Raw genomic sequence first — 14,927 nt, 5'->3', positions numbered from 1 at the left:
AAGAAAAACACAAATTTTGGGTTGTCCACAGAACAGGAATGGAGGGGAAATATTCCAATGAAGATAGCAGTTCTGGTGACAACCAGGGAGTCCTTTACTTTGGAGGGATATTCTCCCACTTCATGTTTTGGCTATAGGACAATAAATGATGGGAAATTTCCCAATGGGACACAGACAGCAAAAATAAACCTTACAGGGGTATAAATTATTCTCTACATACTCTACTATACTCTAAATACTCTATCCAAAATGAGGGGAGAAAAAACTTGCCTTTAGTTCTACTTTAAATAGCTTTCTCTGATTTCACTGCACACTGTGAGCTTCTCACACTGTGCATTAGAAGCTGCAGGAGGTCAGATAGAGCCGGTCTCATTTCCTAGCTGTGGAATGTAAAGCATTGTCTAGTCCTTTCCTCCTTAGCCTGACTGTCCCTGGCTGTCCTTTTCATTCCTTGAATTTCAGGTCTTTCAATTATGGAGGCTCAGCATCACATGTGGGCATTACCCAAGGTGGTCGGCATGAAAATCCCAACTGCCTAGGAAGGCCCACTTCTCTAGACTAACAATCTCCCCATTAAAATATTTTTATATTTCCATAACTCCTCCAAAGAGTCAATCCACTGCTTGCATCAGAGCTGAGAGGTCCTGAGAGAAGTACTGAGGGACGGTGCTGGGAAGTTTTCAGGAAGTTATGTACAATATCCTGCCAGATCCACTCAAACTAATCTCAGCCTCAAAGTAGTTTAAAGTCTGATGTCCCTGCCATAGCTATACGTGGGTATCCATACACTATGGCCAAGCTATATAGAAACCCATCAATCTACCAGAATGTTTCTGAGCCATTACCAACCCATGTCCCTTTACACATTGTCTGACTACTCACAGAGAAAGTAGATGCTGGACTCGGGTCTGCGAAGCTCCTTCATCAAATATTCTACATTTTCCTGTATGGGAAAAAGAAAAACATTGGATTTAAAAAGCCGGTTCCCCTAACAAGCATCATGCACAGGTTTAGTTTAAAAGGAAGCTCCACTTTTCTGGAAAAAATAGCAAATAAAAAAATAATATAGCATATACAATCGCTGCACAAGTCATATTGTAATTGCAGGTTATTGTAAATGATGTTTCCCTTTTAATCTACAGCGCTGTCATTTTCTCTAACATGCAATGTAATATGGCGACAGAACACCCCCCCCCCCCCCCAAATAAAAAATGTCAGTTTCTGCTTGTGTGATTGGCTCACTGATTTTCCCAGAAGTCTGCACACTAAGATAAAATCCTTTTTGGTGAGATACTCCCAAAGGTTAATCCCTTCTAAAGGGGTGCAGACGCTGCCACTTTCCTCATTGGAATCCTTCAAGTGCTGCAGCTGATGAGAATTATAAAATCACTCCCGTTCACATTCACTCATGGACACAGACAGACAAACAGCCTTTTCTTCAGAATAACAATTAATAGGAATCTAATATAAAGTTCACTAAAATCTGTGCAAAGTACACAGATCACCCAGAGGGAAATGTTTTATTCTCAATAAAAGTGGAGTTACTCTTTACAGCCTACATCCAAGATAGGCAGCCCCCCGACCTCTTTGTAGCACCCCCTTCATTCCTTTGTTAAATAAAGGAATATTTATTGGATGAATTAACACAAAGCTAACAGAAAAGGGAATAAACGTTCAGCATGTAATGCAGTGTAAGTAACTCAATATTTCACATTTTAAATACATTTTCTATGCACATCTTTATTGAAGCCGTCTTTGCAGCAGTCACACATGACATCCTGGGGTCCATTAGAATGCAGAAAACCCTGACTGAATAAGAGGGGGAAATTTTAAACTGCAATTTGTGCTTGACTGTATGCAGTACAATGGGGGGGGGTCAGAAGTATTTAAAAGGTGGAAGTTATAAAGACTAAACTTCTACTATAAAGTGAACCTGTCATCGCTGATGTTTAGTGTGTTAGTTCCTTGGCTGCCTTACTGCAATTTCAGAGGCCCTTACATTACATAGGTTTTCATGACGGGGACAGGAGGAAAAAGATAGAGGGGTTATGTTACTGACAGAGTACAGCTCCCTATGCTGAAAAAAATAATGTTAAGGTCAATTAAGTTATAACTGTTGCTGGGCCAATATTGAGTCAGTGCCCACCGCTCCCCCACCGTACGGAAACCCAAGACATTGCAGTCAAAGAAGAAAAAGGCATGGCCTGACCACCAAGGTAGCGTAAACCAGGGGACTCCAAACTTTCTAAAAAAAGGGCCCTTTTTTGTTCCTTCAGACTTTAGGTGGGCTGGACTGTGGACACTGGAAATAGAAAATGCATCAGGCTTGATGGTCAGTGGGAGTAAAATAATTGCATCGCACCCCAGTGGTTAGTAGAAGAAATAGCGCCCCATTGTTGGTGGTAGTGGAAGGAATAAGTACCTAATCGGCAGTAGTGGATGAAAGAGTGTCCCGTCTGTGTCAGTGGGAGGAATAGCATCCCCATCATTTGACATCAGTAGGAGAAATAGCGCCCATCACTGGCATCAGTGGGAGGAATAGCACCCAATCAATGTCATCAGTGGGAGGAATAGCGCCCAATCACTGGCATCAGTGGGAGGAATAGCACACCATTCTTTTGGTGTTAGTGGGAAGAATGGTGCCCCATGATTAGTATTAGTGGCAGGAAAGGTGCCCCATCATTGGTATCAGTGTGAAGAAAAGCTCCCAATCATTGGTATCAGTGGGAAGAATAGCACCCCATCATTGATATCAGTGGCAGGAATGGCGCCCCATCATTGGTATTAGAAATAAAGAAGGGTTGGGACTTTATATGAGAGACAGGATAAGGCTGGTAGGGTAAAATATAACACCTTCATTGGTACATACATATATATATACACAAGCATGACATGTAAAATATGTACAAAAAACAAGATAGTAGAGAAACTTGTAAGTGGTCCCCAGTCCAGATTCAGAAGAAACATCATGGCAAAGTACCAAAGGTAGTGGTTGACTGTAATCATAACATCAGCAGACTCGACGCCAGATGTGGTGCGACTACTCAGTGCGCCCTCAGCTCCCGGGGGAGACATCCAGGGTCATGCAATTACCTCCAGTGCCCGGTATTGTCTGAGTTGCAATGTAAGTCTAGGGAATTTGGGGGCTCTGTTGTCCCCCCTTCCCCCCTCCCAAGCTTCTTCTAATCATCATTGCTGATATTTTTTTCATACTCATATATTTATTTTTTATAGACACATTTTATACATCTTCTTATGATTAAGTGGCATTTCTAGTCCATGAAACGCATCTGCTGATGTTATGATTACAGTCAACCACTACCTTTGGTACTTTGCCATGATGTTTCTTATGAACCTGGACTGGGGACCACTTACAAGCTTCTCTACTATCTTGGTTTTTCTATATATTTTACATGTCATGCTTGTATATATATGTATGTACCAATAAAGGTGTTATATTTTACCCTACCAGCCTTATCCTGTCTCTCATATAAAGTCCCAACCCTTCTTTATTTCTACTTGAATAGTGATGAAGGTGCACGATACATCCCCACCGTGCGCCTCATTTAAAGTCCCACACCTCCCCCCCTCTTTACATCATTGGTATTAGTGGGAGGAATGGTGCCTCATTATTGATATCAGTGGGAGAAATGGTGCCCCATCATTGGTATCAGTGGGAGAAATGGTGCCCCTTCATTGGTATAAGTGAAGCAAAGGAGACCCGTCATTGGTATTGGTGGCAGGAATGGTGCCCCATCATTGGTATTAGTGGGAGGAAAGGTGCCTCATTATTGATATCAGTGGCAGGAATGGTGCCCCATCATTGGTATTAGTGGGAGGAAAGGTGCCTCATTATTGATATCAGTGGGAGGAATGGTGCCCCTCCACTGCCATCGGTAGGATAAATGGTACCCCATCATTGGTATCAGTGGGAGGAATGGTGCCCCTTCATTGGTATAAGTGAAGCAATGGAGACCCGTCATTGGTATTAGTGGGAGGAATGGTGCACCATCATTGATGTCAGTGGGAGGAATGGTGCCCATCATTAATGTCAGTGGGAGGAATGGTGCCGCATCATTGGTGTCAGAGGGAGGAATGGTGCCCCATCATTGATGTCAGTGGGAGGAATGTTTCCCCATCATTGGTGTTAGTGCAAAGAATTGTATCCCATCATTGGTATCAGTGAGAAGAATACAGCCCCATTATTGGTGCTCGTGAGAGCAATGGCTCCCCATCATTGGTATCAGTAGGAAGAATGGTGAACCATCATTCGTATCGGTGAGAGGAATAGTGTCCCTTCAGGGTCAGTGGAAGGAATAGTGCCCCATCATTGGTATCAGTGGGAGGAATAGTGCATCATCACTGATGTCAGTGGGAAGAATAGTGTCCCATCACTGGTATCAGTGGGAAGAATGGAGCCCCATCATTGGTATCAGTGGGAAGAATAGTGTCCCATCACTGGTATCAGTGGGAGGAAAAGCACCTCATTTTTTGGCGTTAGTGGGAAGAATAATGTCCCAAGAGCCGAATGAAGACAAGCAAAGGGCCGCAGTTTGGAGACCATTGGCATAGACAATGGTGGTCACAGTGTAAAGGAGGAGCTGAAGGCACCGATAGGGAAAGATTTGCAGGACATCCACCCAAACAATGATATCCCATTCACACTCTACTTTGCTGTTGCTTTTTATATTGACCCCGGCCTTCAACTTCACACATGTGCTCCTACCTGGAAGTAATAGAAAGCATGACCTGGTGGTCTGTGCTGAGGGCCAGACACAAGAAGAACTGCTGCAGGAAAGAAAGACAAATTCTTCCACTTTAATTGCAAAATGATTTTGTTGTATTGTTATTATAACTCATTAAAAAGTCACAGAGGTGTCTTTGGGGCCATTTACCCCAGTGGTCTCCAAACTGCAGCCCGCGGGCTGAATGCATCCCTTTGTTTGCATTTATCTGTCCCTCTGGGAACCATTTCTCCTAATAACACCAACAATGGAGGACTGTTCCTCTCAATGACACCAAAGATGGGGCACTATTTCTCCAATACTAATGATAGTTTACTATTCCTGGGTCTTACTGACAAAAGGTGATATGTCTCTTTTTTTTTTTTTTTCACTCCCATTGACCACCAAGTCAGAGACATTGTTTATTCCCACTTTCGCTGGGGCATTTTCTACTCCTGAGGGACCACAGTCCGGTCTGCCTAATATCTGAAGGACAATAAACTGGTCCTTTGTTTAGAAAGTTTGGAGACCCCTGATCTAGACAAAAGGAGGATAAAATAGATGGTGAAGGAGAGACATGCTGTGGACTGTTAGAGGTAATGCGGCCTCTTGTGGTAGGCTGCTAAAATTGTGACCTCTAGTGGAGAGATGGAGGAAGTTCGGGTAAGAGAGAAAATAAAGCACCAGGGGGTGACCCAGAGGAGTTTTGTGTGTGTAAAGAAGCAATAACTGTGCAGAGAGGTATTCCTCTAGCATATAGGCATACAAATAACCAGTGAAGATAATAAAAGTCTAATGATGTACAGTATCTCATAGAAGTACATCTCTCATATTTTTGTAAATGTTTTATTATAGCCTTTTATGTGACAACACTGAGGAAATTACACTTTGCTACAATGTAAAGTAGTGAGTGTACAGCTTGTATAACAGTGTACATTTGCTGTCCCCTCAAAATAACTCCACACACAGCCATTAGTGTCTAAACCACTGGCAACAAAAGTGAGTACACCCCTAAGAGAAAATGTCCAAAATGGGCCCAAAGTGCCAATATTGTGTGTGGCCACCATTATTTTCTAGCACTGTCTTAACCCTCTTGGGTATGAAGTTCACCAGAGCTTCACAGGTTGCCACTGGAGTCCTCTTACACTCCTCCATGTTGACATCACAGAGCTGATGGATGTTAGAGACCTTTCGCTCCTCCACCTTCCGTTTGAGGATGCCCCACACATGCTCAATAGGGTCTAGGTCTGGAGACATGCTTGGCCAATCCATCACCTTTACCCTCAGCTTCTTTAGCAAGGCAGTGGTCATCTTGGAGGTGTGTTTGGGGTCATTATCATGTTGGAATACTGCCCTGCGGCCCAGTCTCCGAAGGAAGGGGATCATGCTCTGCTTCAGTATGTCACAGTACATGTTGGCATTCATGTTTCCATTAATGAATTGTAGCTCCCCAGTGCCGGCAGCACTCATGCAGCCCCAGACCATGACACTCCCACCACCATGCTTGACTGTAGGCAAGACACACTTGTCTTTGTACTCCTCACCTGGTTGCCGCCACACACGCTTGACACCATCTGAACCAAAAAAGTTTATCTTGGTCTCATCAGACCACAGGACATGGTTCCAGTAATCCATGTCCTTAGTCTGCTTGTCTTCAGCGAACTGTTTGCAGGCTTTCTTGTGCATCATCTTTAGAAGAGGCTTCCTTCTGGGACAACAGCCATGCAGAAGCCAATTTGATGCAGTGTGGCGCGTATGGTCTGAGCACTGACAGGCTGACCCCCCCCCCCCCCCCCACCTCTTCAACCTCTGCAGCAATGCTGGCAGCACTCATACGTCTATTTCCCAAAGACAACCTCTGGATATGATGCTGAGCAAATGGCTAATTGGGCCCAATTTGGACATTTTCTCTTAGCTGTTTAGACATTAATGGCTGTGTGTTGAGTTATTTTGAGGGGACAGCACATATACACTGTTATACAAGCTGTACACTCACTACTTTACATTGTAGCAAAGTGTCATTTCTTCAGTGTTGTCACATGAAAAGTTATAATAAAATATTTACAAAAATGTGAGGGGTGTACTCAGTTTTGTGAGATACTGTAAATCCAAAATAACATAGAAGATGTGAATGCATTGTTGTTCCTATACAGAGTATTTGATCTGGCTATAATATGGGAGGACATTTGGAGGACTGTCACTTGGGAGTTGTTTTATCAAGGTGTGAGAATGGGGAAAAAAGCACAAGCAATGTCTCCAGCTGTTTCATTCTAACCTACAGAGTGCTAGCAACCATTCTGCCATCTGTTTTAGGGATACTTCATTTACAATAGAGCAATAGATGTTTTCTATAGTGTACCAGTCAGCCACACCACCCTTTCTTAAAGTAGAACTGAAGGTAAAACTTTTATCTTTATTTTGGATAGAGTGGAAATAGATTAGAACACCAGTCGGGTTTTATTGCTGTCTGTGTCCCCATTAGGGAGATTTACCCTCTTCATTTGTCCTGGTGACCATTATAAAGAAAAAAAAGAAAAAAAATATTCTGAATTCTAAGTGGTGTCACCAGAACAGAAATAAAGAGGACATCTTCCAATGGGGACACTAGTTCTGGTGACAACTAGGGATTCCCTGACTTTGGAGGGATTTCCGCTCACTCGCTGTTTTGGCTATGGGACAGGAAGTAAAGGGAAATCTCACTGGGACACAAAAAGCAAAACATGACAGGGGTTTAAACCCTCCCCTACGCTATCCAAAATGATAAAAAAAGAAGCTTTTAATAACAGGATACTTACCGGTCCAGGGATCCAGCGCTGTCCTCACCCAGGCTGGTTCTTTGTGTTCCTATCACCGGCATGTTTAGTGTGGGAAGCCGGCCGTCACTCCTTGCGGCTTCACAACTGGTTTCTCAATGTGCATGAGCAAAATGTGCTGCACAAATGATCCCTCAGCCTCCTAGGACCTGTGACATGTCCCAAAAGGTTGTGGGAGGGAACTTACAGTAGAATGGTCTCGTTTTTTTAAGTACGCACTCCCCCCAAAAATAAAAAGTTTCAAAAGAAGAAGAGCGGAGGAGAAGTGGAACTTCCCCAATAGGGTGTAATTCTGCTTTAATGATCTGAGAACCCTGCTAATGATACAGGAGAGCTATTCCCAATCACACCCACTGGAAGGGACTTCTTGTCTCTCACATGCAGAAAACCCGATGTAGCCGAGTGTCAGAACAAAGACTTCTCACATTCCACAATTAACCACTTCAGCTCCAGGAGGTTAAACCCCCTTCCTGACCAGGCCCCCGTGTTTTGCGATACGGCACTGCAATGCTTTACCTGATAATTGTGCGGCCGTGTGAAGCTGTACCCAAATGAATAAATATTTGATCACTGCTGTGAAAAAGTAAAACTAATGCAGCCATCAGATCTAAGGACGGGTTATACTCAGCTTCCTTTCCACTGCTCTGGGATGATGCCGTCTCATCTCTGGAACACGGGTCTGGGAATGATATGTCCAGCTCTCACCGGCTCCCCCTCCTCTGTGTACCACCATTCTGTATCGGTGGGTTTCCTGAAGAACAATCTCCGGTTAGTATGAAGCAATATTCGATCACCAAAATCACACCGCTATGGACGCCAGATAACATGGAAAGGACACAGATGTACAATAGGACAGTCCTGAATAAAATGTATGTGATCCCCTGGACCTCCAATCTTATCCTGACAATTCACCTCATCATCGACTCAGGATGATGTGTACACAGATGTTAAAAACGCCACGTTCAGATCTGCATAGTGCTTTTTTTGTACAGATGTGAACACAGCTCAATGATAGCTGATGTGTCCATACACACAGAAGGGTTGAGCAGAAAGTATGCAAAAAGTATGCAGGGTTTTAAAAGTATGCAAAATCTCAAGGCAATCCAGTCTGACATTGGGTCCCCTGTCACATGAGAGACCTCAGTCACTGTCCCCAAACCTCTGTCTATCAGACTTTAGAGGGGGCCAGACTAGGGCCAATGGGAGTAGAAAATGTCCTGGCATCCAGTGTGGGTAAGCAAAGCCCCATTGTTGGTGTCAGTGGGAGGACTAGTGCCCCATCGTTGGTGTCCGTGGGACAAATTTTTGCCCATCGTTAGCATTAGTGGGACAAATTCTGCCCCATCATTAGTGTCAGTGGGAGGAGTTGTGCCCTTTCGTTGGTGTCAGTGGGAGGAGCAATGCCCCATCATTGGTGTCAGTGGGAGGAATTGTGCCCTTTCATTGATGTCAGTGGGAGGAGCTGTGCCCCACTGTTAGTGTCAGTGGGAGGAACAGTGGCTCATTGTTGGTGACAATGGAAGGAATTTTTTCCCCACCATTGGCAGTCACAGACGCCCTGCAGACCAACGGGGCCACATCCAGGGAGGCTTTACGGATATACTGCAACCCCTGTATCAACTGGTCCGTCAATTCCGCCAGCTCCGGGGGATGTTGACTCCCTTCCAAATCCTGGCGCAGGATTCTAGCCCATTCCGTTAAAGTCGGAGAGACCAAGGCAATGGCGAACACCGGCCTCAATATTGAACCTGTCACAGTGAAAAGATGGCGGACCAGGGCCTCAGCCTTCCTGTCTGCAGGATCTTTAAAGGACAGAGTGTCCTCCACTGGTAACAAGGTGGCTGTAACGGAACCGCGACCCACACTGTGTTTGTGGGCCTCCGTCAGTATACCGCTTCCTCCCAGTCTTAAACATAGATATCAAATATCCTAGCCGCCACCATACAAAGCTAGCCAACAACTTAGCTTGTACAAGTTCTGGAACCTTCTCTTTATTAAACAGTTTCACACTCAATATATACAGCACAAGGAAACATCCCCCTCCTGATCAATCTACTACCCCAGGTCAGGTGGGCCTGATTACATTATCATATGCAGATAGCCTTGTATACAGAATTATAATTACCCTGAACTCATTATCTAAAGGACAGCCAACACAAACAGTATTCTACTTTTCTACCAGTAACTAATAGATGACAATGATTCAATCAACCTGAGCCAATTAACTAGCAGACTGCCGTCCTCGAGCCCCTGAAATACAATACACATTATTATGAGTATAAACACAGAACCCATTGTAGATAACAGGTGAGTAAATCAGCTTATTCAACAATGTCTGGAAGACAAGTGGTTGAGTTGATATTAGCATTTGCCTTGAGTCTTACTGTCTTGGGGAGACATGGACTTGAATCCAAAGTAACATTACTGCAAATGCCCCACATATAGTGTCTGTCTTTCATTCCCAGTGATGGTGAGTAACGTCACAATGGCCTTCTTCAGCCTGGAAACCTGTGAATCTACCATCAGCAGAACCGTCAATTTCTTCAAGAGGGAATCCTCAAAGGGGTACCTCTGAGCAAAACGCTTATGTATCCCAACCTTTAATTTTGGGGAACTCCACTCACTAGTGACAATCTCATCAAAATAGGGGGGAAACAGAAATGCCTTAATCGCCTTGGACGGTCTGCGGGTACCTAACTGCACCGGCGCAGCTGACGTAGCGCCGGCTGTGTCTTCCATCTTTAAAGTTTCCCGCACTGATACTATCAGTGCCTCCAGAAGTGACTTTTCTTGTGCGGAAGACGTGGAAGAGGACTCATCCTCACTATCAGAGCCATCCATTGCGTGGATGCAGACCCCATGGGGTTGCTGGCGTCCACGGCGGCCACATCAGCCTTTAGAACAGTGGTTCTTAACCTTGTTGGAGGTACTGAACCCCACCAGTTTCATATGCGCATTCACCGAACCCTTCTTAATTGAAAAAATAAAATATGATTTTTTCAAATTCAAAACATAGGTATATATTTAGATATATATTTATACATAGGTGCACAAAATGAACAAAACCATTAAAAAAACAAAACCATAAAAAAAAAAAAAAAAAAAAAAAGGCTCCATAGCTCAGGGGTTAGAGCACTGGTCTTGTAAACCAGGGGTCGCGAGTTCAAATCTCCCTGGGGCCTCCCTGCAAGTGTTGGCGACTGTATCTCAAAAAACAAAACCATTAAGAACAAAGAACAAAACCATTAAAACATGGGGTGTCAGGAGGGCACACCATGGGGTGTCAGGAGAGAACACACTGAGGGGGGAGGTGTTGGGAGGGCATACTATGGGGTATCAGGAGGGCACACACTGGGGGGAACACACTGGGGGGAGGTGTTGGGAGGGCATACCATGGGGTATCAGGAGGGCACACACTGGGGGGGTTGGGAGGACATAGCATGGGGAGTCAAGAGGGAATACACTTTGGGGAGGTGTTTGGAGGGCATACCATGGGGTGTTAGGAGGGCACACATTGTGGGGAGGTGTTGGGAGAGCATTCCATGGGGTATCAGTAGGGCACACACCAGGGGGTATTCACAATGCTTTATTGAGCTAAATGAAAAGGACATGCATTTCCATCTGTCAGCTAACAGCACCTCTATGCTAATGCAGTAACTCAGCAGACGTAGCATAGAGGTCCTTGTAAACGAATCCACCATGTACAGCTAGCTGAGCCTACCTCCAGGAACATTCACTCGGCTCCCTCTGCTCAGCTGCTCACACTTCCCTCTTCCAGGCGGGCGCGATCTCTGTGGTCAGGTACATCCCCATCCCGCCCACTCACGCAGCAAGCAGCCTGCAGGAGATAGGCTGGAAACCTGCTGGGGGAGGTACAGGGGGCGGAGTGTCAAGTGTCTATGTGTAATGGCTGTGAGTTGTCCCGACCGCAGCCCTGATTTCCCGGGGTGCGCTCGGCCTCACAATCAGTAATATTTTCTCGGGGGGAGCAATTGCCCCTTTGTCCCCCCCCCCCCCGCCGAACCCCGGAGACTGACTCACCGAACCCCTGGGGTTCGATCGAACCCAGGTTAAGAACCACTGCTTTAGAATCTGAGGACACAGAGGGGGCAGGTGACGGTGGAGGGTGCTTCTTTCCCTGTCTGTTCTACAGGGTCAAATCCACCTTTGATACCAGCGACTGCAGGACCGCCATCATGGCCGCCAGGGCGGACGTAGATTTGGAGGGTCCCGCAGCCTCTGAGAGTGGGTCCGGTGGTGACACTCGCTCTGAATGTTCCATTGAGCAACCTGGGACCACTAGATTTGCAAAAACATTTTGGTCAAAAAATGTTTGTAATATGACCACTTTAATTGTGGCACTACAGCTCCCAGTCACAGCAGGAAGGAGGGCCGCATACACCCCCGTAGACTCACCACACTGCACAGAGTGGGAACCAGCAGTGTCAGTCAGCCTGCTCCATTCCATTCTTAAAAGAAGTGGAACGGCTGTGTCACCACTAGAGGCCCCCACTGCACACCGCTCCCGTGCCTACAAGAAAATGGCAGCCCATAAACTTCCATGGGAGCCTCAACAAACATGGCTGCCGAGTACAATGTATGAACTACAATAAAATGGCGGCACCACGCGCCAGAAGCGTGGCACACTAGACCCCAGGGCTAATTGCAGGTATTTAAAACATCAATGGAGGGCTTACCAGGGACCCCCTACCATGATCAAAACATGTGCTATTTGTAGCGGGAGCAGCTGCATTTCACCTCCGCATCTTTTATCTATTAACTTACTCCTCAATCATATTTATACTTAAGCATCTTATATTTATTTGCACTTTATTAAATAAGCAGCGCCATCACCTTCCAATTTATTTATCTCTTTATAGCCTTTGGCTATAGTTTAAGGGAGGCTGCAGCTTATTTGTGCATATACTGTAACAATCCCTTGATATCCTTAGCGCGGATTTATTTATCCGCATTGTGCTCCCAGCCCCTGCCAGCCACAGCTCCCCATACGCATCTTACACCACCAAGACAGCCTGGGGGGGTAGCACGGAAGACCTTCTTAGAAATGGGGTACCAGAGGGGTCGGGAGGTCACAGGAAGGACCGACCACCTCAGAATGGGCCGCTTAAATCTTGGAATGGGGGAGCTGTGGGCCAGGGGTATGCTGCGACATGATCTGGTCATGTGCGTCCTTGTGAGGTGTTACACTCATCGCCCAGCCCCCTTCCAGTGGGGCTATATCATGGCCGACTGAGCGCAGAGCTACAATCTGCACACACTCGCTGGCCAGACTGGGAGGACCGTAAGGATCTAGCATATCCAGTGCGTCATCTAGTCCAGCACTTGATTCTAGTTCTCACAGGAACAACATGATTGTAGAAGGAAAAAAACAAAAAAAGGAAAAAAGTTCCATTCAGTGGCGGCAGGCCGATAGGGGGCGCAGGGGTGCCACCCCCCCCCCCCCCGACAAAAAGAAGAAAAAAAAAGTACATTTTTAGCCCACTAGGGGCGCCTGACTTAGTGGTGGGTATAAGGGGGGGGGTGGGGTTTTGCCTCCCACGTGAGGCAGACAGAGGGGCTGATTGGCAGCCTTCTGGGGGTCTTCGGGGCACAGAGCAATGCGCCCCGACACTCCCCTTTTTAATGGACCCCTGGCTGTGATTGGTCCAGACTCCAGCTTGGACCAATCACAGGAGGACATCCCAGGACGGTCCTGTGGTCACGTGACATGTGGGGGCGGTGCACCGCCCTGGCGTCACGTCCTTCCCGCCCGCCGGCACAGAGTGAGAGCTTGAGAGCCGCATGGAGAACGGACGGAGTTGGACTATCGTACCGCCGCGGCTGCCGCTATCATCAGCAAGCATTCCATTGAAGTTCGCAGTCAGCATCGGCAAGAACTGTCTTGAAGCTGCTTGTGAGGTGAGGAGACGCTGGTGACGTGAGCGGAGTGTGTCGGACCATTGGAGGACCAGAACGTTCCGTTCGTCTGATCGCCATTTGTCTCTCGGCCCAGACTTACCCGCCTCCTAATTTCTGGACTGGAGCCTCTTCCTTCCTTAACAGGTAAGCAAATTCAATCCCCAGGCCTGCCCTGAGCTAGCTTGAACTAAAAAAACCAACAGACCAGTCATGACTCATGAGAGACCAAGACTACACTACAACAAACCCATGCTGGTCAGGTCACTGTGCATTGATGGGACATGCTTATCAGGTCACTGTGCATTGATGGGACATGCTTATAAGGTCACTGTGCATTGATGGGACATGCTGATCAGGTCACTGTGCATTGATGGGACATGCTTATCGGGTCACTGTGCATTGATGGGACATGCTGATCAGGTCACTGTGCATTGATGGGACATGCTGATCAGGTCACTATGCATTGATGGGACATGCTGATCAGGTCACTGTGCATTGATGGGACATGCTGATCAGGTCACTGTGCATTGATGGGACATGCAGGTCAGGTCACTGTGCATTGATGGGACATGCTGATCAGGTCACTGTGCATTGATGGGACATGCTGATCAGGTCACTGTGCATTGATGGGACATGCTGGTCAGGTCACTGTGCATTGATGGGACATGCTGATCAGGTCACTGTGCATTGATGAGACATGCTGATCAGGTCAATGTGCATTTATGGGACATGCTGATCAGGTCACTGTGCATTGATGGGACATACTGGTCAGGTCACTGTGCATTGATGGGACATGCTGATCAGGTTACTGTGCATTGATGGGACATGCTTATCAGGTCACTGTGCATTGATGGGACATGCTTATCAGGTCACTGTGCATTGATGGGACATGCTGATCAGGTCACTGTGCATTGATGGGACATGCTGGTCAGGTCACTGTGCATTGATGGGACATGCTGATCAGGTTACTGTGCATTGATGGGACATGCTTATCAGGTCACTGTGCATTGATGGGACATGCTTATCAGGTCACTGTGCATTGATGGGACATGCTGGTCAGGTCACTGTGCATTGATGGGACATGCTGGTCAGGTCACTGTGCATTGATGGGACATGCTTATCGGGTCACTGTGCATTGATGGGACATACTGATCAGGTCACTGTGCATTGATGGGACCTGCTGATCAGGTAACTGTGCATTGATGGGACATGCCTATCAGGTCACTGTGCATTGATGGGACATACTTATCAGGTCACTGTGAATTGATGGGACATGCTTATCAGGTCACTGTGCATTGATGGGACATGCTTATCATGTCACTGTGCATTGATGGGACATGCTGATCAGGTCACTGTGCATTGATGGGACATGCTTATCAAGTCACTGTGCATTGATGGGGCATGCTGGTCAGGTCACTGTGCATTGATGGGACATGCTTATCAGATCACTGTGCATTGATGGGACATGCTG

Source organism: Pelophylax lessonae (genome assembly GCF_965119305.1).
Source record: "Pelophylax lessonae genome assembly, chromosome: 13".
Taxonomy (NCBI): Eukaryota; Metazoa; Chordata; class Amphibia; order Anura; family Ranidae; genus Pelophylax; species Pelophylax lessonae.
The sequence above is the reverse complement of the archived record's forward strand: the minus strand, read 5'-3'. Positions refer to the sequence as shown.